This window comes from Mus musculus, chromosome 5 (assembly GCF_000001635.26).
Source record: "Mus musculus strain C57BL/6J chromosome 5, GRCm38.p6 C57BL/6J".
Lineage (NCBI taxonomy): Eukaryota > Metazoa > Chordata > Mammalia > Rodentia > Muridae > Mus > Mus musculus.
The window spans coordinates 23,410,654-23,438,267 of record NC_000071.6 but is presented as its reverse complement, the minus strand read 5'-3'; the positions used below and the strand labels follow the sequence as shown (position 1 = coordinate 23,438,267).

At 42.7% G+C, this 27,614-nt stretch overlaps 1 protein-coding gene and 1 long non-coding RNA gene across 10 annotated transcripts in view; one reads left to right on the top strand and one right to left on the bottom strand.

Moving 5' to 3' along the window:
* Kmt2e (lysine (K)-specific methyltransferase 2E) overlaps positions 1-5,232 on the bottom strand; it is a 71,200-nt gene extending 65,968 nt beyond the window's left edge. For 6 of the 7 annotated variants that reach the window (XR_003955707.1, XR_389753.4, XM_006535805.4 and 3 more), the window contains exon 1: positions 3,485-5,232. The gene's annotated coding sequence lies outside the window, so the exon portion shown is untranslated. The remainder of the gene's footprint in view (positions 1-3,484) is intronic. The other variant, NM_026984.2, reaches the window with a different exon arrangement.
* Positions 3,915-27,614, top strand: part of 5031425E22Rik (RIKEN cDNA 5031425E22 gene) — a 52,052-nt gene continuing 28,352 nt past the window's right edge. The window contains exons 1-2 of one of the 3 annotated variants that reach the window (NR_165301.1): positions 4,932-5,058; positions 27,147-27,226. This is a non-coding gene — a long non-coding RNA (RIKEN cDNA 5031425E22 gene). Of the gene's footprint in view, positions 6,461-27,146; positions 27,227-27,614 lie in introns of those variants that run through there. The other 2 variants (NR_040469.1, NR_165300.1) reach the window with 2 other exon arrangements.

Genomic DNA, 27,614 nt, shown 5'->3' with positions numbered 1-27,614 from the left:
CTAAGCAAAAATAAACATTTTTTTTTTAACATTTAAATATCACCATAGTAGCAGTTCCAGTAGCAGTTTCCAGGATGGCAGAGCCATTAGAACCATCTCATACATCTTTAAGACATTAATACTCAGAAATGAGTATAATACTTTTCTAAATAAAGATACTCATTTAAGAAGTAATAGTTGCCCTCATCAGTAAGGTGTATATGTGAAGCTTCTCTGGCTGGAAGAAGTGAGGGCAAGTTAGAATCATAGGTGCATTGCTGCTACCCATAACCACTACTAACAGACAGCTATTACTGCCACTATAAATACAGAGTTGACAGAAATGGAAATGGGCAAAAGTTCTCAATTCAAACTGGGATCAAAAAGATACTTTGTAATGACAAAAAAAAAAAAAAATCAAGTATCATCAAATTGCAGTCAGTTTTTAGAAAGTAATTTTACTCTCCAATCACAGGTTTTCTATAGATCCACACAAACAAAGAAGCCCGTAATCACTCAAACTTAGCTATTCCTAGGAGCAAAGGCTATTTGTGAGTTTCCTCCCAAGAGTCCAAATGCTTCAAAATTCTCTGGGAACAGAAAACCCACAGAACCTGTTAATAGATTTGCCTCTTCCATCCTAACCTAATGGAGGTGCATTGTTTATAAAGTAAAATAAGATAACAACAAACACTTTAAAAAAAGTTATTTTTAAAATAACTTAAAAGTTATTTTACAGGATTCAAAACAAAAGAGAAACAAACAAAACCAAAAGGAGGCTTTTTTTAAAAATTTCTAACTTGATGTTTTTTATGTGAAACCAAGTTAGCCAATTATTTTGTGTCTAGACCTGACCAATATCAATAAAGACAACCATAGCATATATAGACAATATACCTTCTTCTTGCTACATATATTGATAAAACACTAATTTCATGCACTAGATAGGAAGTTCAAATATCAATCATCAAGTTAAAAGTACCCACCTTGTTCTAAAGCACAAACCTTAACCATGGAGCCCATCCACTATACCTAGGGCTTAGACTCACAACTCAATCCAGAGTCTTATGTAAATACTTGACTCCAAATTCTAACACAAACTCTCCCACTACCAACCAACATTTTATTATATAATATTTCAAAAATTCTAACAAAGGTTGTATACCTGATTACTCTTCAAAGATGAAACTCACTGGCATGTAAAATTACCTAATCCCATTATTTCCACAATTATTTAGTAGAATGTACCTTACATCAGCTAGTTCATATAAGCACAATATGCAGTAACCCTGCTCTAAGGTTTATACAGAGGAGAAAGACTTGTGAACGAGTGTGTGCTCTCCGACCTTTGTAAGTACTTCTGGATTGAAAAGCACTCATCTTTCAGTTGCTACACAATCAGAATCATCAGTCAACCCATTAATGGCCCACTCATACCTGGCTATTTAGAAAAAAGATACCCCTCCCAGGATGCAAATAAACTGAAACCAGTCACACTTTTAAAAGTACAGCTGAATGACACCTGACATTTAATTTTCTATCTCAGACTTCAAGATTTTAAAGATGGCATAAAACAGATTCAAGTCCCTATTAAGAAATGCTTTTATTTAAGGACTATCACAACAAATCCCCCAATCCAATAAGGAACTGGGCATGGGGGAAGGAATGAAGACCAAAGCCTTATTTTTTAACTTACATAATGATGATAGTATGCAATAAGACAAATTTAAGAGGCAGCAAAGCACGGAGTGTCACCTTACCACATATACAAGCAACTGGAAATGATTAAAGCTTTAAATACAGGAGAAAACAGAGGCAACACAAAAAACAGGAAGAAAAGAATCCTTATATCCAGTGAGTAACAGGTTTAGGTCTGTTTGTACAGCTCCCTAAATTTTACTCCAAAACAGAATACAAGAACCAAAATATACAAAATTAGTTAGGAGTTGAGTGAGAAATGTTTAACTGAAGGTAAAAATTCCCAATCATGCAAAATGGGCTACTTAACAAAACATTTTACTTTGACATATTAGTTAAAAATGGGCGATTTAAAGTCAACACAGACTATTATCTGCATCGAATAAATGTTTAATGTTTAAAAGCCCCCCGACCATGAAATTTCCAAGGCCAAATGTCTTATTGTTTTCAAAAGTGGTATTGTTTTATTTGCCTCTTAGGAAAACCCAATAAAATTAATCAACTATAACACAACACTGTAATTTGCAATAAAATTGACGAATTTTTGTAAATGGCTTGGAGGAGGGGGGGGCAAGCCCAATCTTTTTCATGTAAACATAATACGCTTGTAATACACTGCAGACAAACGCACTGCATGGGGTGTGGAGGACCCGAGCTGATTAGATTACCACAACATCAGCCTGGGGCCGCCATTTTTAGAATCTGTAAAGGACAAAAGAGGGAAATTACAGTTTTTACTCTCCATCTCAGAAATTAAAGGGAAAGGGAGACTGTTTCCCAATTAGGTATTGCTATCTTCAACCTAGAGCTGAATGCACCTCACTTGATTCTTCTCCAAGGTCTCCAGAACTGCAAACACATATATATTATCTTCATCTCTAAAGGATGAATAAAATAAGCAACACCGAAATTTACTTTAGAACTAACTCCAGTGATTTCCCTTTGACTTTAAATTTGATCATTCTTGAGAGACAGTCTAGATAGGGCGGATCTAGGCGGAACTAAAGCCAGTGAGGCAAGCACCCAGGATTGTTTTTTCTCTCCCTCCTCCCCCGTTTAGCACAGGGAACCGTTTGTTTCTCATCTCTGTCTGCTGCCACCGCGTCGGTGCCAATCCTTCGGTCAAAATAAGCTTTCCTGAAATGAGCCATATTGTGGATTCTAAGGCTCTGGCACAGTAAAGGACGGCAGTAAGGCAAGAAGAGCGGGGGAGGAGACTGCGAAGGCTGGGTACTGACTGGGGTGACCACCTTAGGGGCGGGTTTACCCTCTCCGGAGAGGATGAGGAGCGGTCTCTCTCCTACAAAGAGAGATGCCCAAGGCGTTCTTTTAACCCCTTTCACATTTAAGAGAACATTATGCCACCGAATGGCAGGGAACAAGGGCAGGAAGAAGAAAATGGGGCCTAAACGTCTTCTCTCTGCACCCGAACAAGATGCAGCTGGAGGAGGGGAGAGCTGGCAGCTCGCGGGACCTCTCCGACACCAGTCACAAGCCTCCTTCCTCACCCCGGAGGCCTGAATCCGCTACCAGGGAGGAGGGCGCCCCCTCCCTAACTCCCACTCTCAAGGGGGTTTAACTGCCAGTTTCCCCTTCCACAACCCCAAAACCCGCCATAATGCCCCAGTGCCAGGGACAGGCAGGAGAAAGGACAAATTCCATTTCCACAAGCGACGTGGCCCCAGCACAGGCGCCTGGGGTTCAGTGTGGACGCCCGGCTCCCGAAGGACAGCGACCCTCTCTCCCTAGAGCCCTAAGTCCCCCCACCGTGGACCCCACGACACCCACAGACACGACAGGCACTGACCTGTGATGGTCACACACCAGACACCCGAACCCTGTTATCGGCTCGACCCCGGGCGAGGTTCTCCACACCTCAGCGCTCGGTCGACCCCCGACGACAGCCACTGCGGTCGCAGAACCGACTCCACACCCCCTCCCCAAGCAGCAGCGCGCAGCGTCTTCAGTGGGAACCCAAGAGTCGGGCACTGCGGGCCACGGCAGGAATGACGAGGAGACGCTGAGGCTGCTCCGAGTGTCTATGCCCCCTCTGCTGCCGCTCCCGAACGCAGGCTCGATCTCCGACTCGGCCCCCTGCGCCCGCTCAGTGTCACTGCTTCTCGCTCTGGGAAAATGGCGGCGGCGACGGCGGCGGCGGCGGCGGCAGCGGCGGCGGCGGCGGCGGCAAGCGCACGGGGCCCGCCCGCCCCGCTCCGCAGGGGCAGGGGGGAGGGGACGAAGCTACTCGCCGCCATCTTGGTTATGGGCTGCGGCCCGACGCGGCCTCTCCGCCGAGGCGTGGAGACGTCACGCTAGAGGCCGCGAGCTGGCCAGACACTCCGTCTTTCCCACAACAGGTGCATTCATCCATCCGCCGACGGTTGGGGAGGTCTTGCTAGCTGGTGGGCTTGGCTCTTTACCCGTTGTCCCCGAGTAGCCCTCAAGCCTGGATGTAGGTGAGCGTGAGGATGCTACTAGTGGGTAGAAGGATGACAGCAGGGACGGGGACGACCCCCCTCCCATCACTTCCTAAGGTGATGCACTTGCTCCTACCCCCCAAGCAGCCTCAGTCCCGGCAGCCCCCTCCCCCCGGCCTGGCCTGCCAGCTCAGGGTGAGCCCGGTCGGATTGTCACTCGACGCCCACTAGTGGCTGAGGAGGCTCCAGTGCGCAGGCTCCGGGCACCGGATAAAAGCGGAGCTGGCGAGTCCCGCGCTGTCTCGATGGAGGAGCGAGAAACGCAAGAGGTCGGGGGGAGAAGCCGCAGAAAAAATTGCAGCCATCGTCAGCGCCGCCTCCCTGCCACCGTGTATGGGGTAAAAGCTGCCGTTGCCGCTGCCGGTGCAGTCGCTGCCGCCGCCTCCTATACTTCTTAGCACCGGGGAAGGATTCCCCGCCGCGGGACAGTGTGCTGGGCGGGGAGCGGGAGTTCGTTTGTGTGGCGGTGATTAAACGAGGGAGGGACAGAGCTGGTTTCTCGAACCGAAAAGGGGAGGCCAAGGAACAAAACAGGGTTCTCCACTAAAATCACACAGCGATTACGGATCTGGCTTTGGGGGCCTTTCCCCGGAATGGCGGTTTCCGTCTTCTTGGCCCGCAGCACGACCTTGGGTGCTCCGTAAGAGGAGTGGGGAGAGGCAGAGGCGGTGTCGGCAGCCAATCGGCGTCTGGTGATTTCTGTCGGGCGCGTAGGGATTGGCTGACGATGACCTCATGCTGCAGCAGCGGGTGGGGCCAGAGTCGTCGGGGGTGGCTGTTGCAAAGGCAGAGAGTGAGAAGTGATGACGGTGATCGTTGTCGCCGCGTCTTCTGTGGAACCCAAGCAGTGCCGAAGGAAGTCGCAAGGCTCTTCCCCGACCTTTTGCTCCTCTCCCTGCGCGAGGTGAGGGCCCTGGCTCGGCCTCTGCGAGACTTTGGGGCGCTGGTGCGGCCGTGGAGGCGCAATTTCTCCTGTGACTTTTGTAACTGCGTCAGGGCAAGATGGCGCTGGGTCTCCTTGGGGCGCGGGGGGAGAGGCACGTCCACCGCCGCCGCAGCGCATGTGACCGGCTGCATTCCTGTGGGGTTTGGCGGGGACCCAGGCAGGGCGGGGGAGGGGACCGGGTTTGGGCGGAGGAGATGGTGGTGCGGTCGGCGTTGGCTGCCCGAAGAGGAAGAGATGACTGTTTGAAAGCTCTTCCCCTCCCCCACTCCCCGCAGCAGAACTGCTGCGGGGGGGGGGGGAGCCCCTGAAAGGACACTCCTTTCGGGGTGTGCCAGCCACTGGTGGAGGAGAAGGTTTGACGCCTTCTTATATCTGCCTTTCTCCTTGCAAAGTATGCTTACGTAAGGTGGCAGTTCCCTCCTGTAAGCCAACTAGGAGGCCCTGAGTGTCACTGGTATGGGTAACAAGGACAGGTTAGGCTCTGAAGGCACCACAGGTAGGAGTGTTGATTATTTCAGACAAAACATAAAGTTTGGGGGGTCTGAATAGAAGACTACAGCATTCTCAGAGTTTGAAAGCAAGTGAATAACACCCAGGAACACTTAGGGTTTCTAGGCAGACAGCGATTAAGGACTGCATCACAGTCTGAACGGAAGGGCCCTGTCAAACCTTCTCCTTAGATTCTTTGTGTTCATTACCCTCCCTGTCTGTACATCCCGTGAGAGAGTTTAAGTAATCTTACTGGTGAGGGTTGCCTTTTCAAATATAAGTATTCTTAGTAATTTTAGTATTTTGTTCTGTATGAAACTGAAAGGTCATTTTCTATACTTCACGTTGCATTTTGTCGTCCTTTTAAAAATAAAAAATGGAATTACAAATGCTTCTGGTAAATATTCGTTAAAGCTCTCTATCCTGCGTCTTTAAAGCACATTTGCAATAGCATAAAACGTATTTTTAGTGGGACTTAGGGATGGGAATGAGGGCTCGAATGGGTTTTGCTATTTAATAGCCTAGACTAGCTTGGAACTCATACTCCTGCCCACCCTCCTATTGCTAGGATTACAGGCTCTGCCTGGGTACTATTTCAACAAAACACTGTATTTGGTGCTGAGAGAAAATGAATGCCTACTAGGCCTAGAAACTTCATTAACCTGGGCCATGGTTATGTTAATTTATGTTTATTTTTAGCGGTAGACTCTTTGTAGTTGGAAATCAAGATTTGGTTTGTAGCATTTTTGTTATTAGGTAACAATGAGAATGAGCGAAAGTCAGTATTTTAAATGGAGTTATGTATTACAAAGAGTTTAACAAATTCAAAGCTTTTTGTTCCTGCTTATCTATTAAAATGGACATTTTGTATAATTGTGGAATAACCTTTTTTGTTTCTCTGTCAATTCCCTTGCTCCTTTATCCTAACATCATTTTTTTTTCCTTAGAAAAAGAACTAAATATGAAGCCGTTTGTGTTAATAAGGGAAAGAGGCCATTTTTTAGGCAAATGGAGATGAATCCTTTGTATGCTTCCAAATTCCTTCCAGTTATTGACTCCATGAAATTCATAAACTCTTAATATTTCTTTACCTTTTTTTTAAACTGGCATTTCAAATTCTTGAGCTAGACATGATAGCACAAAGTCATCTCAAAAAGATTACAGAATAGTACACAACCTTTATTTTTATTTATTGTTCACTTGTAATCTTAACAACAAATTTGCTGAGGTGCTAAAATACTTATCATCTCAAAGTAGACGTGTGTATTTGTTCCTGTCTGGAGGAACCCTTCCCACCCACGTCCAGGAAGACAGCTTTAGTGTCCTCCATGCCTCTTCAAACTCCTCACGTGCTTTGGTCCATTGTTCATAATGGTGACCAAACGCACTGATAGACAATTGATAAGAGCTTGGGTGGACTCGAACTCCTTTAGAGATTATAAGATTAAACACTGTCCTAATGGACTATAAACTAAAAATACTGGCTCGAGTTTTTCCAGAGGCTGTTTTGAACAGAGTTTAGATGAGAGGAAACGATAATATAGTGGTAGGCAAGCAGGCCGGCAGAAGCTGATGATGGCCATGCTCGAGACAGTTCTGCAAAGACTGGGAAGAAAAGCTATTTTTGGATGCTATTAAATATAGAGGGCAGTTTCATCTATAAATTTACTAGTAGTGTATAAAAGTCAGTGGTTTAAATGGATGGGTTTATGATACCTTAATGTGTTTGGAAGCTTATCCAGGTTATAGAGCATTGTTTACTCTGATATTAGACTCAATTTGCAGTAACCTTGTTTAGTTCTGTCAATGTGACAGCTTCTATTGGCTGTGGGTTTTAGTGATCAGAAGATTGGCATTCTAGTAGCAGAGCTTATATATTATTAACATGATAGATAATGTGAGACTGAAAACTCATTTAATCAAGCCTGAATATTGATGTTCGTTGTCTGTTCTTAGAGCTTTGGTGTATAATCCCTGTGCTACTCTATTTGACACAGTCACAGAATAAATGAGATACTCAGAGGGAGACATCATTCCACTTTAACTTAGGCCTAGTCTTTACTTGAAAATCCCCTTTGTTTCACCCAGGCCCCTGACATTGAGTGTCCTCTTGAAAATACAGAAAGATGTAAAGATTCATATCTGAAAATGATGGAGCTGAAATAGTTTGATAGACAAATAAGATGGTTTATTTGGCTTGGTGGCAAGTGCCTTTAGTCATAACACTTTGGGGTTACAGTGAGAAAAGTTACAAGTTCAAGGCCAGCTTGAGCTACACAAGATCCTGTCTCAAATAATTTTAGTTATAGGTAAATATGCACATTGTCTGTTGAGTTTGTCTTTAGGAAATGATTTTGATGTTACCTGCCTGTTCCTGGCTAATGTGTTTTAATGGTAACAACACTCAGCTCCATATTTATAGATAGGGCTCTGAAGATTCTAAGTAGGTTGTAGGTAACTTGAATCCAATTTTTTTTTTTTTTAATGAAAATGTAATCTAGTAGAAAGATGGAGGTAGGAGAGGATCAAGGGGGTGGGGGTTCAAGACCATCCTGGGATACATGAGACTCCATTTCAAAAACAGAAAAAGAGTAGCAAATAACCAAAACAAAAACAATAACAACAAAAAAACAGTTTGAAAGTTTCCTGCATGCTGCTAGCTACAAAGTGAATTCCCTAATCTCTGTTGCCTAATGTTTAGACCATTCTGTTTCCCAGAATGGAATTTCATCTGCAAAAACCAGTATGACACTTTGCACTAAATGAAACAAAATAGGAATATAACAAAAGCATAGAGACCCCACAGTTCTCGGAAGTTATTTTTAGGTGAACTAATATCTTATTGTGACTCTAAAGTTTAATGCCTCTATAAATGTGTTGTTAAGCGGGTATGTAGTAAGTTAACTATATGCAGTTAAAAAGAGGGAGGGCAATTCCTTGAATATCTAGTATCAGCTGTAAGCTTTATATCCTTAAACAGCTAGTGAGGAAGGATACTTACTGGAGGTCTTTTGCTTACTTGAAGAAAGAGCAAGACTTCAAATAAAATTTCTAAATGTACCAAGTTGGTCAGGATTTGTCCTCTTAAAAGAGTTTGTGGTTGGCTTGTTTCTGGTTTTGTATTTCATGGCACTTTCCTTCCATGTCTGTGCTGCCATTAATGTTAGGATAATTTAGAATGTTTGAATTTTGATCAGTTTTTGCTCTTTTAGTGTAAATACTGTTTCAGAACATAATTTTCTTTTTTTTTTTTAAAGATTTGTTTGTTTATTATATGTAAGTACACTGTAGTTGTCTTCAGACACCCCAGAAGAAGGCATCAGATCTCATTACAGATGGCTGTGAGCCACCATGTGGTTGCTGGGAATTGAACTCAGGACCTCTGGAAGAGCAGTGCTCTTAACCCCTGAGCCATCTCTCCAGCCCCAATAATTTTCTTTATGTATATGTATATGTTTGTGTACACAGAAGAACCCATACAAGTGTGAGTGCAGATGTACAGAGTCCAGAGGTCAGGATCAGGTATCATTGCTCAGTTTCATCTGCTTTTTATATTTTTGAGACAGCTTCTTACTCCATAAAACAGTTAGGCTAGCCTGGATGGCCTTCTTGCCCCAGTAGTCAGCCTGCCTCCCTCCCTCCCTCCCCAGATGTGGGGTTACAAGCCAACATCCCATATACCCTGGTTCTGAGTTTCCTTATAAACACGGCAAATACTTTACCAGCTAAGCTAGCTCTATCCCCAATGGCTTGTATATATTAGTTTTCATATTGTAAAATGAATTGAGTATAACCTTTAATGAATACCATTTTGGACAGCTCAACCCAAATTGTTCAGTAATTACAGGGATTTATTCCTAAAGATTGTGATTTTAAAAGCCCTTGTTCTTGAAGTGATTCTAGACAGTCCAAGCATGGTAGACATGGCTCTGGCAGACCTTGTCCTTCTCCCCCATACTCTTTCCTCTACCTTCCTAAAAACAGTTTAATTAATATTCTTAAAGCTAGCCACCAAAGTCTATTCCCTTATTTGGCTACTTCTACTGAGGCTGGCTACCAAAGTCCAGCTATCAATCAAAAGCCCCCTTTTGACCACCTTAATTAAAATGCCCAATCAACATTAACCCCTCCTAATATTAGTTTCCCCTTTTATCTTTAAAAACTGCCATTTTCTTATGGGCCACCTGTCTCCTATCCAGAGGCAGTTGTTGTGTCCTGTCCCCACCCCTTCCCCCCACCCTTGTTTTTTTTTCTCTTTTCCTTTGTCCTCTATTTCCTCCTGTCTTTGTCTCTTATTCCCTGCCTTCTGTCCCTCGGTGGCCTATCAACTTTGTGCTGAGAACTTGGTCTTGCAGTATCTTGTGCTGATGTTGTTCTCTTTGGTTCTCAAGAGATTTTATTTTTAAAGTTGTCTTTCCCAAATACATTGATATAAGAGTCAAAGCTATCTTGTGGTTTTTCCCTTCTATTTTTCTGCATTCCTGAGGAAAGTGGGCACTTTGGCCCTTATTTCAGCTAACAGATAGTTCAGTTTCTACGTCTTAGGTTGACTTAAAGCTAAGCTAATTAGTATTAGATAGAACTTGGAACTTTCCTATCTAAATGTTTGCCATTTTCTTCCTTTCTTTCTTATTATGTCTGTTGAACCTTAGCTCAGTTTTCCTGCCACTTAGATTTCCTTATGAATTGTTTGCTGTGTTGCAAACAATAAATAGAAAAGAAAAAATGATTTGAAGTAAGAACTTGTAATGAAATTTGGGGGTTGCTTGATTGTTTATTCCTTTGTTTTGTTTTGTTTTTTGTTTTTAGCAAAGTGAGCCACCCCAGGTTATTAATGATTCTTTTGTTTTTAAAAGCCAGCTTAGAAATCTGTAACCACTACTGTGAGTTCTCTCAACCCGTCTCCAAGTGAGAGGATATTTCTGCATATATTCTTTATCAGTTAAGTGATGCACTTATCCAAGCTGGCAGATGGTGACTTCAATGACTGCCTTCCTGGTCTCACCAATGCTTATAATCCCTTCTTTATGCAGTTAGGATTCTTCCCCCTCTTTCAGTGCTGAGGTTCAGAACTGTTTTTCACAAATACTAGGCAAGTGCTTCACCATTGAGTTTAAATCAGTCTGAAGACTTGGAGCCCAGAACAGAAAAGAGTTTACCTTCAACTAAACTGACTCTTCACGCCCTTAAGAGAGTAGAAAGAAGACTAGAGAGATGACTCGGAGGTTAAGAACACTTAACGCTCTTGCAGATGACCTGGGTTCAATTCCCTGTACCCACTTGTGGGTCATATCCATCTGCAAGACTAGTTCCAGTGGATTGGGTGCCTTCTGACCTCTCCAAGGACCAGGCATGCACGTGACACAACACCAATCTATAGTGTTTGAAGTCTTAGGTGCTAGGTCAGCAACTAAAGGTCTAGGCAACGTGTATAAACCTTGTCCATTTATATTAATTTTTTTCTTTATGGACTATACCCCTTTATCATATAGAATGTTTTATATATATATATATATATATAAACAGATATTACACATAATGTCAAATGTCAAGCTCCTGCTATGTTTCTGATGAGTTTTATTGTTGTTAATTCAAGGAAGAACCTGTTCTTGAAGGTTAGCAATCTCTGATTTGTTTGATACCAGTACCATGATAAGTGTCTAGGCATATGATCATACCTATTCAGTTGTCAGTTATGTCTCTGAGGACCCACTTTGGCTTTTTTTTTTTTTCCCCCTCTGTATAGTCCTTGACTGTCCTGGAACTCACTCTGTAGACCAGGCTGGCCTCAAACTCAGAAATCCACCTGCCTCTGCCTCCCAAGTGCTGGGATTAAAGGCGTGCGCCACCACTGCCCAGCTCCACTCTGGCCATCTTAAGAGCAAATGAGAGTGAAAAGAATTGAAGATGGTACCTTTTTGGTCTTGTCCTGCTGGGACAGGCTCAGCTCCAAGGACATCTAAGTGCAAGTGCTCTCACACCAGTGTCCATTTCCACCTCACGCTAGGGGTTCTTAATTGTGACAGTAGAAACTGACTCCCTTCTCCTTTTACATAGTTTCAATTAGGAAAATGGCTAACTAGAACCCCAGTCTTGAGTAGTGAGTGAAAAGCTAGACCTGGACTTCAAACAATGTCCTAATCCAAATAGAAAACGGTACAGCCTGTGTGCTGGGTTACAGATTCCATTCCTAATCTTTTCTTCAGGACTAAAAGAAATTAAGGTTAGGAAAAAGGAAAAGTATTTCATTTCCTAACACACTTGTCTTGATAAGTGTGCATAAAGGGGGATTCAAACTAAAGATGAGCCTAGAATGGTGTGTGCTGTATGGGTATATTCCTACTGCTCAGGAGGCTGAGACAGGAGGATTGTCAGTTACAGGACAGGCTTGGCTACAGAAACATGAGTTCAGGTATTTTAAATTCCATCCTGAGAATCTATGTAACAGACAAACCTATATTTAGCAAAAGCCAGAACTTAACTGATTTTTTTTAAACTGATCTTTATTCATTCTATTCTCTTATTAAAGGGTTTTATGGGGTGGACAAAAGAGCTCAGTGGGTAAAAGGTACTTATGACCTGAGTGTTGGGATTAAAAGGTATGTGCCACACATGGCAAGAGAGATAACAACAACTATAAAAATGGTTTTTTTTAGAACCCAGTGATTGCAGTCATACCAGCTGACTTACTAAATTTGAGGCTCTGGAACTTTCAAATAAACATGCAGGTTTATAGGTTTTTTGTTGGGGGGTGGAAACAGGGTTTCTTTGTATACCCCTGGTTATCCTGGAACTCACTGTGTAGACCAGGATGGTCTCAAACTCAGAGATGGTCTGCCTCTGCCTCATTAGTGCTGGCATTAAAGATATGAGCCACTACCCACCTGGTGTCCTATAGATCTTCTTTAGGACAAATGGGAAGTTTTGGTTGAGTGAAGTTGTCATTCTATGGGCAAGGTAAGTGCTGGCGCCATAACCCTCCACATTCTCTTGTCCAGCCCTCTCTCCTCCATCCCTCCTCTCTGTCGCCAGCTCTTTTCCCTGTCTGTGGTTGGATAGTTCTGATATTACAAGGGCGTGCTTTGTGAACTTTGCAGCAACTAAGGAGGAATTGATCTTATTTATTTTTGATAGTTGATACTAATCAAGGAAGGTATTGTAAGAATAGAAGGCTTTGAGCTGCTTGGGGAGAAATTGCTTATATAAGAACAGGGTACTAATTTATAATATACAGACTTGGTTGAGTTATATAATTGTCTTATTTATTAGTAGTAGTTAAAAAAAAACCTGATAGTTAGCTGGGCATGGTGGCACACGCCTTTAATCCCAGCACTTGGGAGGCAGAAGCAGGTGGATTTCTGAGTTTGAGGCCAGTCTGGTCTACAGAGTGAGTTCCAGGACAGCCAGAGCTATACAGAGAAACCCTGTCTCGAAACAACAACAACAAAAGAATATTGGAGATTGCTGTAACCGTTTCTTTTCTAATTCAAGTTACTTTTGATGCTGACTGATGATAAACTCCCTGGGTCTGGAGTGTTTCAGTTCTGCAGCGCAGTCACGCATTTCACATTGACTGTTGATGAATTGATGTTTGTTGCAAGTTACCAGGAAAAGTTACAGTGCACTCAACTCACCCCCCAATTTTCAGGAGTCCTGACATCTAATATAAAAAATAGGATTAGCTCTAGGAATGTGTAGAAAGTTTTAGTAATAACATCTAAGAGGGCAGGAAGATAGCTTACTGGTTAAGTAGTGCTTATTTTTTGCTGAAGACCTGGGTTTATTTCACAGCATCCACATGGCAACTTATAGCCATCTTTAACTTCAATCCTGGGGGATCCAGAGTCCTCTGCTGACCTTCAGAGACACCAGGCATGAATGTGGTTCAGGTACATACATGCAGGCAAAATACTCATACATAAAAGTATCATGGGGCCAGTTGTAGTGGTGCACACTTTTATTCCCAACACTTAGGAGGCAGAAAAAAGTGAATCTTGGTGAGTACCCATTCGCCTGGTCTGTACAGACCTTGAGTCAAAATATATATGATATACACACTTACTGGGTGGTGTGGGGGGGAGGTTAGGGGAGTTGCGGTAGGGGTGGTTGGTTTGGTTTTTTGAGACAGGGTTTTTCTGTAGACCAGGCTGACTTTGAACTCAGAGATCCAACTTTCTCTGTCTCCAAAGTGTCAGGATTAAAGGCGTGTGCTTTGCTTTTTGTGTGCTTTGGGTTTTGGGGTTTTTTTTGTTTTGTTTTGTTTTGTTTTGTTTTTTGACAGGGTCTTGCTATGTACCCATGGCTCAGAACTTGCATTGAACTGTTTGCCTCTGTCTCTAGAATGCTGAGATTACAGGCACGTGCCATCACACCCAAAGATCTTATATACATCTCTGCATACATACATAGCAATATAGTAAATACATGATGTGTTGGGAATAGAACCCAGGACCTTATGAAGTGTTTCAAAGGCTCGTTCCTTGTAGGTAGGGACAACAGGAATCACATGTATGTATATGAGGGGTGGTATGTGCTTGTGAGTGTGGGTGTCCAGGGAAGCAAAAGGTATTGGGTCCCCTGGACTCGGGAGTTAAAAGGTTGTGTGAGCCACCTGATGTGGGTATTTGGAATCAAATCTCATAACAATCTTCTGGGAGAGCAGTATGCTCTTAACTGCTCAGTTACAGATCTCCCCAGCCCTTTGGTTTTGAGACAGCCTCACTATATAGAGGCCTTGGCTGGCTTGAAACTCGCCGTGTAGACCCACTCTACCCTCAAACTTTTCCCACCATACTTCACATAGCTATAGAAGTCTTTAACTTGAAAGGCAAAAGAAAGTATAATGGATATTTAAACATGTATAGATAAAGAATTGTGGGTTATGAAGAGAAATTTTTTAAAGATTTATTTATTTTTATTTATTTATTTACTTATTTATTTGAGTACACTCTAGCTGTCTTCAGACACATCAGAAGAGGGCATCGGATCCCATTTCAGATGGTTGTGAGCCACCATGTGATTGCCGGAAATTGAACTCAGGACCTTTGGAAGAGCAGTCAGTGCTCTTAAACCGCTGAACCATCTCTCCAGCCCCCATGAAGAAAAATTTTTAAAGGGCTGTAATGATTCACCTTCAAAGAAGCAGTGGAGGCTAACTTTTAAGTAACTTTTAAAAAATTAATATACTATATATATGGACACCAGGGGCAGAAAACTGATGGAGTTAAAGTTAATGGAATGATTGTATTTTGAGGTATTTGATGTTTTTATCAAGACAGGGTCTCATGTAGTCCAAGCAGCCTTAAACTCATGATCTCCTTCCCTCTGCCTTTTAGACACTGGGATTGGTGGCATGAGTCACCATGTCCAGCTTCTTTGTGGTTTGTTTGATGTTTCTGTTGTCCTTAGAGACTCATCTAAGGTATCACTGCTTCTAGAGCCAGCGATTGCATAAGGTGAGGAACAAGACACCTTATTAAATTCCTCAGGGCAGTACAGCAAGTAAACATAGTTGATCCTGATAAGCCACGTGATAGGATTTACTCCCTCCCCGCACACACTGTTTAAAAATGCTTTATCTCAAATGTTGTGTATCTGAAGAGAGATATATCTGCAGATTATCACAAATGTTAGTCTTAGTAAATAATTAGTGGGGAGGTGCAGAACTTAGGATTAACCTGAAGCCTCCTTAAGATGTATTAGGTAATTCCTCTTTTAGTATTAAGATGCTATTTAAATAAAACAGTTATTTTGATCAGCTTCTTCTTTCTCTCTAGGCCCCTTGATTGAATTTAAACAGTCTCCTAGATTGATTCTGCCTCCCAACAAGAACAAACTGAGGAAGTGATGAGCCACGTAGCCGGTGACCCTTAGAGTTTTAGATGTGCGGTTCCCTTCATGTATACTTTACAGAAAACCAGCTAAGCCGGGCGTGGTGGCGCACGCCTTTAGTCCCAGCACTCTGGAGGCAGAGGCAGGCGGATTTCTACAAAGTGAGGCCAGCCTGGTCTACAAAGTGAGTTCCAGGACAGCCCCAGGGCTATACAGAGAAACCCTGTCTCAAAAAAAGAAAGAAAGAAAGAAAGAGAGAGAGAGAGAGAGAGAGAGAGAGAGAGAGAGAGAGAGAGAGAGAGAGAGAGAGAAAAGAAACCCAGCTAAAGTAGAGAAAGGTGTTTAGAAAACTTAATGTTAACTTTTTTGTTTTAACTTTTAATTCTTTAGGAATGTTTCTTAAGTAGTGATTTATATTAGCTACTGGGATTATAATGCTAAGCTTTAGACATTTTATTTGGAATAAAATGTTATATGGATTCTTTTGTCATGCATGTGATTTTTGTGCTCATTTTGCAATAAAGTTAAGTATTTTGGTTTTATTTTGTTTGGGGTTTGTTTTTGCTGAATTCCTCTTCTCCTAGGGCACAGTGCTAGTAAGTTTTAGTACTTGTAGTAATTAGCCATTCATAAGAACTCAGAGATAATTTAAGATGCCAGAAAGCTTTGTGGTGAAGACCAAGTTCAATTAAATCGCCAGCCAGTACCTACTAAGGTCCAATAATCATTCACGTGTGCATGGGTGGACTAAGAATAAGGGAACTGCAGTAAGTCACACTACGAGTTGAATAGTTTTTGTGGATTTTTTTTAAAAAGTATGGGTGGGATGATAAATATATCTAAGACTGGTCTCTTACACATAATATTTTCCATGTAGGAAATAAGGAAAAAGAGTGAATATTTTTAAATGAATGATTAAATTATTTGGACTTAAGATTTCTACAACTAAAAAATGTCCCCTGCTAACTCTGTTATAAAGGGATCTGTTAGTATATATAAGAAAACAGGGAGAATACAAATGTTCAGAATTGGTTAATGGATGGGTGATATGGATAGGTATACACATATATCAATGGTTTTATATATATGATGTCCCAGACACTAGATGGAATTACATACCATCATAAAGGTTATTGCTTAGTGATTATACCATTGCCTATCCTGTGTGATACCCTGGGTTCAGGTCCTAGCATCACACAAAAGTAGGTTTTATCAGGTGAGGTAACCTGAGGTAACCAAGTACATGAGAGACTGCAGGCAGGAGGATCAGGAGTTCGAGGCCAACTTGGACTACGTAAGACTGTCTCTGAAAACAAACCCAAGCAACCCAGTAAGTCTAAACTATATTATCAATATGGGCCCATATCTTGCTGACATAAAGGAAGAAAGGTAAAGAAAAGATATGCCATCATAGTGACTAAAGAATACATACATGTTACTTTAGTATGTGTGTCTATAGTATAACCTCATACCTAGACAGTTGATGATACAACATTCCCTAGGGTATTGCCAATATCTTTTTTTTAAGAAAAAATGCAAGTTAAAATAAGACTACAAAGTTAGAGTTTAATGCACTACCATCACTAATCACCATGAATATTTCATTACTTGACAGGTTACTAATAAAGTTAGGCACAGTAAAGATTTCCTATAACATTATGGACCCTGTGACATAAGCGTTTTATAAAGTATCAAAAGCTATGTTAGACTTAAAAATTAATCATAAATGCATATCCCACAAGCATCGTCCTTTGACAATGATGGAAGTTTTAAAAACAAAGATTATTATGTCAGCCAGATGGGCTGTATTAATCCCAGCACTCCGGAGGCAGAGACGGGTGGATCCAAATTGAAGGCCCAAGTGGTCTATATAGTGAATTCCAGGTCAGTCAGGACTAACAGTAAGAAAAGTTAGGGGTGGAGCTGGCAAAGGTTTTCTGCCTGATTATAGAAAGAGCAGTGTGTTGGGTTGTTTTGTTTTTACTGATTGTTTCATAAAAGGGGCTGATGCTTTGTTTAAGTTGTAAAAATAGGAGTGGAGAATAGCTTAGTAGTTAAAAGTGCTTGCTTTTTCAAAGGCCTGGGAAATAAGTACACCCCCCTACACAGTCTGTGTTGCCTCTGTACAGTTGTCTCCAAAGATGGCTGCGTGAGAGAGGAGGGAGGAAAGGGTGATTAAAGAGCCTGTCTTAGGGAGAACATTTTAGCAATGGAAGGCAGTGTACAAATTTAGCAAGTGTAATTTTATAAGTACTCAGAAGCAGCAAATATGATCTGTTCCACCATGTGGTTTCAGGCCTAGTAGATGTCACAGAGTGACACTGCCATATATGAAAGTATTGCTGTTATGTTTGGAGATTATACTACTAGATGTAGCCAGCTAGTTTTACTGACATGACAGTACATAGTCACACACTTTTATTCCAGTCCTTTATCCTGAAATGCCTGCCTTTTTCCTCACCCCCCCCACCCCGATTTTAGCAAATTACCTCAACCTAAGCATCAAGTCAGTATTATCCAAAGTAAAATTTGAATTTTAAGCTGCATCTCTAAGCACTTGCAATACAGATTTCCCTATGAAAAGACCCCAATTACAATAGCCCAGTGCATGATACAAACTGATAAAGAGGAGCAGCTTTGAACAGTCACTGGCTTTAGAGAGCTGTGTATTGACAGTGCTGGGATGAGCAGCTACACACAGCCACATCACAGCTGAGATTTAATAGTCCCCTTCCTGAGAACGGAAAAACTGCACACTTTAAACTCACTGTACGGAGACTTGTACACTTCTGAAGATTCTATCGAGAGGGGATTCGCTGCAACAAATGATTTAACAGATTTAGAGAAAGTGCCTATCTAGTCAGCTCAATATTAGCAGATGTGCTCCATAAGTGGTCAGTTACTGGGGCTTTTAGATTATATAGGGCTTTGGTCATAGCTTGATGGTAGAGCACTTGTTTAGTATGCTTCAGGTCATGGGTTTGTCTTGTTTAGAGGACAAGTTCTCAGTGGCTGGCCTGGAACTTGCTTTATAGACTAGACTGGCCTCAAACATAGGAGATCACCTGCCTTGAGTTGAAATGTAGTCTTCGTCAGTTCCAGCACGTTTGATTCTTAGTACTGAGGGAAGGGGAGGGGTTAGGGGCTGAGTGAGGCGTAGCTCTGGGAAAGCACTGGGCTCAATCCCCAGCAAAAGTTAGGGTAGAAGTCTGTGAACCCAGCCACAATTGAAAAATAGTCCTAATAGAAAATCTAGGCATAGTGGGAAATCACTGCAGCCCCGGCTCTCAGGAAGTATGAGGAGTTGGAGACTTAGCTTTTACATAGGTTGAGAAGGTTTTTTATAAGATTGACTCCATGGTCCACATGACCTTAATGTGGGTTGCTTTTCGAGGACGAGGGTGGGCAAGAGTTTAAACGAGGTCTCAGGTGACTCAGACTGACTGACCACCAACTCAACACTGCCTCTAGAGTTACAGGCTTGGCACAATACACTGCAGGAATTCGGAACCAGAAATCCATCCTAATTAATGCTTCTGAAAGGCGGATCCCTTCTCGGAATGCTGTTAATGTGCGTAGAGTAGCATAGTGCACAGATCCTGTTAAATTCTCCATGGACACTCCTGCTTAGAAATCCTGTGCAAGGTGTTCAGATTCTAAGAGAAGGCTGACAAATAATGAAGCTTAGACATAATGGTGCCCTAATGGGACTAAATAATTTTATTTTTTAAAGGCGAGGCGTGGTTCGTGTAATTCAGGCTGGCCTCGAAATCACTTGGTAGTCAAAAGATCAACGCCTTTTTTTTTTTCCTGTTTCTAGCTCAGGTTACAGGCATACATCACCATGCCTGTAACGCGCAGCTAGCTATTCTAGCGTTTAATGTTCTTGTAGCTTTCAACTGGAGTGATCCTTTCCCTAACTGACATTAGAAATTAGTCCAGTAAAAGTGGCCTGAGTGAAAAGCTGTAGGAAAGGATTTTTCTTTAGTGAGAAGTACTGAGGATCCATTCTCTTAAGCCCGGTTTGATTGACGAGTGGTTCAGTAGCTTAGTTTTGACCTTTTGTAGTAATCGGGCTTTTACCGTATAATACCTATAGCCGGCGTGTCCTAACCATGGATAAAACCAAGCTACCCCGTTGTGGCTGCCAAATTTTACACCAGAGGAAAAACACCTCTTGGCGAAGCATAGCGTGGGCTTGTGCTCTAGACCTCAAGCCTTGAGTCCCACAGTGACAGAGCGAGTGCTTGTACCACAGAGCAGGGCGTTTCCCCGGCGCTGTCTGCGTCACGGCGGCTGCCCTTCCGCTCGGGAGAGCAGCTGCGGGAGCTGCGCCTGCAGGCTGGCCGGGTGCGCGGCGCTCGAGCCGGGCGGCGTTTTCCTGGGACCTTCACGGAGCAGAGCGACGAGGCTACATACAGCGGCCGAGCTTATCCCTTCTTTAATCCTCGCTGTAAAGCACCGTAGTGCAGCTTCCTGCTTAACTCGGTCGTCTGAGCTTCCAGCTCACATTTTGAGCCCAGTGCAGCCGCCATCTTCCGGAAATGCTGATGGTGGTTAGTCTGCGCCCAGTGGAAATAACAATTTTTTTGCTTTTGTTTTTGAAGCGGTCTTGCATTTGGCCCGATCTTTTTGAGGACTTGGGTTACAGAATTACATCATGCCTGGTTAGTTTCATGATGCTCAGTTTGGGGAAGTAGAGCAGTGTCCTTGTTGAAATATAATCTCTTTAGTCCAGCCTTTTCTCACTTAAATTAGATTGATGGATTAAATGAGATAATGTATACCAGATATGCAGTAGTAACTAACAGAGAAAGAAGGGAATGGTGGGTGGGGGAGTTGCGGGGGCGGGGGGATGATTAACTTTGCTGGGTATCACCACCTAAAACATGAAGGTATGGAGAAGCATGCTGTAGCACATGAGTGTGTATTTTGACAGCTCTTCAGTATAACTGATCCCTCCAAAGCAGACTTTACTGGCTTCTGGTTTCTAAGGGATGCTTCTTTTTTGTGTGGCTTCCTTTTTTGCAGGTCCATACTGAATAAATATGCTGTAGGGTGATGGACAAGGCCAAGTTGGGTAGTCCTACCATGATTTTAGTTTACAGGGAAAAATCAGGCTGAGTTTAAGTACATTGTAGGTTTCTAGGTGTTAGAAGTTTTCACACATGTGCCCGTTTATTTTTAGGGCGCGGCTTCACTGTTTGGCTAGGTGGTTTAGAACTGGGTATAGATTAGGGGACAAAAGCAGGAGTGAAGTCGCTTGGGGTTTGTTGTTGTTTTGCTGTTTTAGGTGCACTAACGATGTAATAATGTGTTTGGGATAACTTAGGAGGCAGCGATGAAGATTTAAACAGTAAAAGATTATTACACAAAAAATAACCCCAAACTTGTGCTTTACCGCGGACCCACCAGGTTGGAATATACAGGGAACAGTTGGACCATCCCTGTTTCAGGCTGGGGGTTTGATTTCTTTACACTTGCTGTCTACAAATCTCTGCAGGACACCAAACCCACGACTGAATGACACAGCCAGCATCCACAATTCACACAGAGAGGTAAAAATGTCAGATCCCCACACCAGTTGAACCAGAAGTTCTTTGTACATTAGAACATTTAATGGGAAACTGCATATGAACTGTAAAGTGTAAATACAGTCTGATTGGGATTAGAAGAGCCCTCTTGTTTAAAGCCTTGTTGATGGGGAGGAAGCCACACAGTAGAGTATACTTGCAAATAATAGAAAGGTCAATCTAGTACAGACTTAAGATGTACTATTTATGTAAGCTATGTTAACAGTAAAAATACAAACCAAAATGAAACAGGCGAGGAGAGTTGTGGCTCAGTACTACTCGCCTGGCAACGCTGCACGGACAATCATTTAAAAATGCTGATGTGGAAAGATGGCTATCGTAGGCCTTGAAGTGATATTTACAAGATAATCCTAATTTTGCTTTAAAAAAAAAAAACCTCAGTATGTATTTGTGTGCACTTACTAAGGTGTTAGTGCCCTGCAGCTGTCAGGGTGCTGGATCACCTTGCCTGTCTATTTGTGACCTTAAATGTTCAGTGAAAATGTGTGACAGTGGAGAATAATAAAATATATTTTGTAAATCTGGTTGCTTGCATAAAATGAGTATTCTGTTGAGGAAAGAAAAGGTGGCACGTCAATAAATCAAAAAATAAAAATATTCAGAAATCAGGCATTCTGGGTAGAAGATATTTTCTCTAGATTTCAATTAAATATGAATGTTTGTTTCTGTTTTTAAAAATATGTACGAATTTTACTTGTCTAAAATAAAATTTAAAAGAAATGGTGTCTCTATTTAGTTCCTAGGATTTGACCTTAGGGCTCAGTAGTAAAGTATGTGCGTTCCCCAGCACCACCCCCTGAATACCGAGACCCGTGGTGTGAGCTGAAACTGCGCACATTCATTCCCCCAAGCCACACCCTGAATACTGAGACCGAGGTGTGAGCTGAAACTGTGTGCATTCATTCCCAGTGCCACACCCTGAATACAGAGACTGTGGTGTGAACTTAACTGGATAATCTAGTTGTTCCCACCTAAGTTACTTGCACTTTCTCTGTCACTATGCAGCAAAGAAAACGCCTAAGTGAAAGGCACCTTGTACAGCAGTCAGTATCAAGTAGAAACAGATTATTAATTGCTCGACATACAGCTTCAAGCTTTGGGGGGCTTGAGGTCTTTTGTTGTTCTTCTCTTCCTTAGTTGGAGGGACAAGGGTACACAACACCTTATCATAAAATGCATCATGCTTCTTCTGAGGAGAGCCTTTTTGGCTTGAAGCCATAGCTGATTATATATCTTGTACCAGTGTGAGACTTGACATTTGCAAAGCCCTGGTCGCAGTTTGTGTATTTAGCGCCCTCTAGTGGGTTACTTTATAAAAGCATAGTTTATCTTTAGCTAAAAGAGATTAAATTGTTTACCACCGCAGTGTAATTCGTTTTGCTTTCCATTGCATCCAAAGAGACCCTTTCCTGCTACAATAGTTTGCACTTGGCCAAGAGATGACCTAGGCTGTGGCCTTTGCGCTGTAGCTCCTCAGTATTTCTAGGTTTCAGGTTCCTAGTGTAAAGTGATGATAGATAGAAGTGCCAGCTTGGGATCATCTAAAGCTAAAGGAGCTGTAATGTGGGCACCTGACACAGTAGGAGCCTAGTAATGTAGGAGGAGCCTAGTAATGTAGGAGGAGCCTAGTTCTATATATTGCAAATCTAAGGTCTTGAGTGTAATAAGATACTTGAGGCCTGATATAGCCAATATTAATAAAGGTAAAGAAGCAGGTGTTCTAATTCTGCTAGTTGAGAGAATGAGAGCAATGTTCAATGGGAAAGAATAATTCCTAGATATAACTCTAATTTCTCTAGGACCATCGTTATTAAGTTGGAAAGGGGCAGAGGACAAGTTTGGAATCTGCTCTCCAACCTACTGTGAATTCTGGGGATCAAACTCGGGTCACCAGGCTTGCAGACAGAGTGCCTTTAGCTGCAGAGCCATGCCACAAGCTGCTGCTTAATGAGATAGTCATACCATTTCTGCAGCCTGGGAGCATGTTGGTTTTCTTTGCATCTGTCACAGCACTTAGATAAACTGCATGTGCTCAGCATCTAAATTTGACCTTTCCATGTTAGAGTTGACTGTATGGTAGACTTTAGAAAACAAGACAAAGAGTGGTAGATAGTACTTAAATCGAGCCAGGTACATGAAATAGCCCCAAAGATTTCTTGTTTGTAGCCTTATCTTGCATTGGTAGTCAAGGACTTTGGTACTTAGACTTTACCTCCTCAGCCCCACTCCCCAGGAACCCATGTACTTCAGGAAAGCACTGGGTGATTATGACCTGTGAATGACCAGAGTCTTTGACCAAGTGTCCCTAGGCCCATTATTCCTGTGTGCCATGTGTTAGACATGTGACTGTTGTCTCAAATTCCCTTCTGTTTCCTTAGTGATAGGCCAAATTTGTTTTCTTGTGAACTGGTTAACCTTTAATTGAGCCCTAGTTAATGTCAGGACATTGTACTAAGCATTTTTATATTCATGACTTAACCTTCACAGCTCTGATCAGTAAGATGCAAAGTACGATCCCATTTTCCACACAAAACTCCTAGTGGCTCTCTTAAGTGGCAGTCAGACTTCTGACCTAAAGCTGCCTCTATTTAAAGCCAATGGAAACAGCTGTCAGAAACACTGCAATGAGAACTTTGAGTGCCGTTTGTGGGAGTCTGACAAAGAAGAATCTGGGCTTCCTTGAGGCACTACGCCCAGCGATTTTTTTTTTTTTCTTTTTAAGTTTCTTGCTTTCCAAGAAAGCCCACTTATCTGACCCTGCTGTAATGGTAATTATGGCTCATAGTTTTGCCATACCTCACCGTTTTGGAAGGCTGGCACAGGCGTTCTGACATTATCTCTTCTTGGGGACCTTTTGTTTGTGTCATCCATTGATCCTCTAAGCTGGAGAAGCAAGAAGAAGGCAGCTGCTGTTAGTTATTCCCCAGGGGATACGCAGCAAATCCCAAGCCTTCCAGCTGGGAAAACTTCAATCTGGCAGTGAAAGCATACAAAAGAAATCTAGACAAAGCGGGAGGGAATGGGGTTCACACGCCAGCCAGCCGTCCTGGTTACAGCGCTTTGGGCTATGAGCTGTCCTGGGCCAAGCTGGGCCACAGCACTGAAAGTTCTGTCTTGGTGGACACAAATTCTGCAGTCCTTCCAACAGCAGGACACACACACACACACACACACACACACACACACACACACTTTCCATACCCATGTTCCCTTTCAGTTTAGGCCAAGCAGGAGATTTCTATTAATTGCCTTTTTTCTCTGATGTTCTGATGTTCAACCCTTAACTCCTAACACTGTTCTTAATAGTTTCCTCCTGCTTTATACCTTGGCCTCTTTGAAGGATCCCAGTCAATGTTAGAGTCTCTGTGGGTGGATGGTTAGTTAGCAATCAAAGCCGCAGACACTGGCGTGGGAGTGGAATGACTCTGGGTGGAGGGACCACAGTTTGAAAACAAATGAGCCTCTTTCATAATCCCAGTAAGCCTTCTGTGGACTCTTAAGGTCTGCTGTTTTGGCGCGGGGCACTAGGGTTTCTGGGACTTTGAGAAAGAGTAAACAGGAGCTAGTTTACCATCTCCAGTAGCCTCAGCAAAACATCAGTGTCCAAAGAAGGCCTGGGTTGTTGGTTGGTTTGTTTGTTTGTTTTTAAGTTCGTCTCTTCTTCAGCAGACTAGGTTTGGTATTTTCAAAGCAGCATAAAGCTCAGAGTCAGAGCACTGATATTATCTCCTCAATCTAGAAGTTTCACGGAGTGATGGATGGGCTCAACTTTGAGATGACTGAATGTCTTTTTAAAAAGTGAATTCTTTAGAATATTCAGCTATTCGTGTTAGTGGAGGAGATCCAGAGACCATCCCACGGGACCTTTAATTCACTGTTCATTTGCACTTGGGGTTATGAGACACTTTGGTAATTAACATTTTAATATGGGTGTGCCTGTGGTTCTGGAAATTTACAACTGTTTACAGCAAATAACAAAGCTACCCATTGAAGATGCTGACTGGACTGGAATGCTGTCTAATGGCTTTTCCAGCCTCCGGACCAGCTCAGGCCTGGAAGCTTCTAGCTTTGGCTTTGCTCGAAGCTTTCAATCCTGATGCTTTGCCACTTTTCAGATTTCTCCTTTGAAACCCAGAGGAAATGAAACAATAGCAAGTTCCTCTCCCTGGGATCAAAGAGTGCCTTAGCTAGAGGTTTTGAGGTGATTCTCAGAGCCATGAGCTGTATTTGGCATTCAGTTTTTAATGGCAGTGAAGTTGAAAAACAACCATACATAAACTGTAGTTGCTAATGGAAGAGCTTGAGATAACCCATCTTTAATTTATGGCTGAAGATTATAAAGGAAACCCTTTGATACCCAAAAACGTCTCACCTAGAACTCTCTGGCCAGTGAGCAACCTCAACTAGGAAAGCAAATATATTTTGTACTCCTGAGACCCAGCCCCCAACATGAAGATTTCTGTTAAGTTGCTGCTGGATGGAGGACCTGCTCTTCTAATAGCCACCTAGGTGAGAAATGATTCAGCACTTTGACCACAGCCTGCTGAATGGTTCTGAGTTACAGGCACCCGGGTAAGCTGCGCCCCACAGCCCTGACCCACGAAAACTGGGTTAAGTATTTCAAGATAGCTTTTAAAGTGCTGCTGCTCCATAGTTTATCTTATCTTTGTGCTATGGCTTGGGCAATTACAACCACCAAATTCATTTGAGTTATCATTGGCATGTGTGGCTTCAGTTCTCCACATTACCTAAGAGGCCAGGTAGCCAGAAGACTCAACCTGGGCAGCCTTCCTACATAAACCTCTTGGCTCCAGATACATGAGTTCTGCATTGTGTCTGGAGAAAGAGGTGGTGGTTACAGTCAGGAAAAACTGGAAACTACGTGGCCAAGTGTATACAATCTGAAAACAAGATGCAATCAGTCTCCTGTGTCCTTCTCTTCCCTGTCACATCACACACCACAGACTCAGGAGACACCATTACTGAAGTAGAACAGGTTCTTGTGCCTATCGACAAAGGAAAGCTTGATTAATTGAACTATACATTCTTTCTAAAAAAGCACATTTGTTTTTAGGTCAGGAGGTCAGAGCACTGTTCTGTTAAATGTTTATATCTGGTATTACCTAAAATATGTGTTGAGGCCGATGGCATAAGGTAGAGGCAGTCAATGGCAGAGACTGCCGTCGCTTTCAACACATGGATTTCATTTTGCAGTCTGAGTTGGTTCAGCACCGGCTCTACATTGTAACAGGGAGAAGATGGAAACACTCCTTCTCTGTCAGAATGGACTGCTTGCTCCATTCTTCTACTCCCACCTGGCCATATCTAGCTACAAAGGAGGTGGAGAACTTGCGTGACCATGCGCCCACCTAAAAAGTCTTATTTAGGAAGAGAAGAGCTAAGAGTGGCGACGCCCCCTCGAAGTTTCAACTGCACGTGAGGCGCAGGCTAGAGGATGGCTTGTTGAGACCAGCCTGAGTAACAGAGAAGGCCCGGGCCCAAGAAAAAGCAAGACACGGATAGTTCCTTGGGAAAAAGGCCACAGTTCTCAGGCTTGCCACCTCAGACATGCCTAATCAATAGCTCAGAAGTGCTGACTTAGAAGCACAAAGAAAAGGGTTAAGAACTGGAAGTCCTCCTACTTTCTCTTAATTTTAGATAGCTTAGTAATTATTTTCTTGAGGAGGCTAGAAGGCTCGGAGGTTAAAAGCACTTGCTGCTCTTGCAGAGAACCTTAATTTGATTCTCAGCCCTGACATCAGATGGGTCATAACTGCCTGTAAGTCCAGTCCTAGGGAACCCAACACCCTCATTTGGCCTCTTTGGGCACCTGCACACATGTGATATACACACATAAACATGGATAAAAATGAAAAATCTTAAAAGAATTATGAAACTGTGGAGAGGAGGGGGTGGGGGAGGCGGTTCTCTGTGTAGCCCTAGCTGTCCTGGAACTCACAGTGTACACCAGGCTGGCCTCCTGTATATGGCTGTGGTAAGTGGCCAGTACTATTGTGACATGCCTGGAGTAAAGATAGGACTTTTAACCTGTCATAGAGTTGAAAGTAGAAACTGGGAAATTTGGATTTTTGGATTCTATCTCTTAACAAATAAGCATTTTTTTTGCTACAGCCTCAGCTTACAATGTAGCCCAAGCTGGCCCTTGGATGTGTGGCAGTCGTACCTCTACCTCCTGAGCACTGAGATTATAGGTCTGTACTTTTAAATTCTCTAAAACTTTGTAAATTTGAAATCAGTTGCTCATTTTGTCTGTGTGTTTGTTGTTTGAAACAGTGTCCTGCTGTGTGGCCTAGTCTGGCCAAGAGCCCAGCACCCTGATCCCAGTGTCCTGGGCTCAAGTGACCTTACCACCTTCAGTCTCCTGAGTGGCAGGACCACATGCAGGCAGCAATGTCTCCAGCTTGGAAATAAGTTCGTTTGATCTTTCCAGCCCTGCCCTTGTTTTAAGATATTTGGGGAAATCAATTAATCCTTTTTACATTTCATTAAGTACTCTTGGGTACCCACTGTGTAGAGTATATCAAAATCTGACCCACCCCAGCTAGCATACATATGTGAATGGTTACTGTAAAGGAGGGG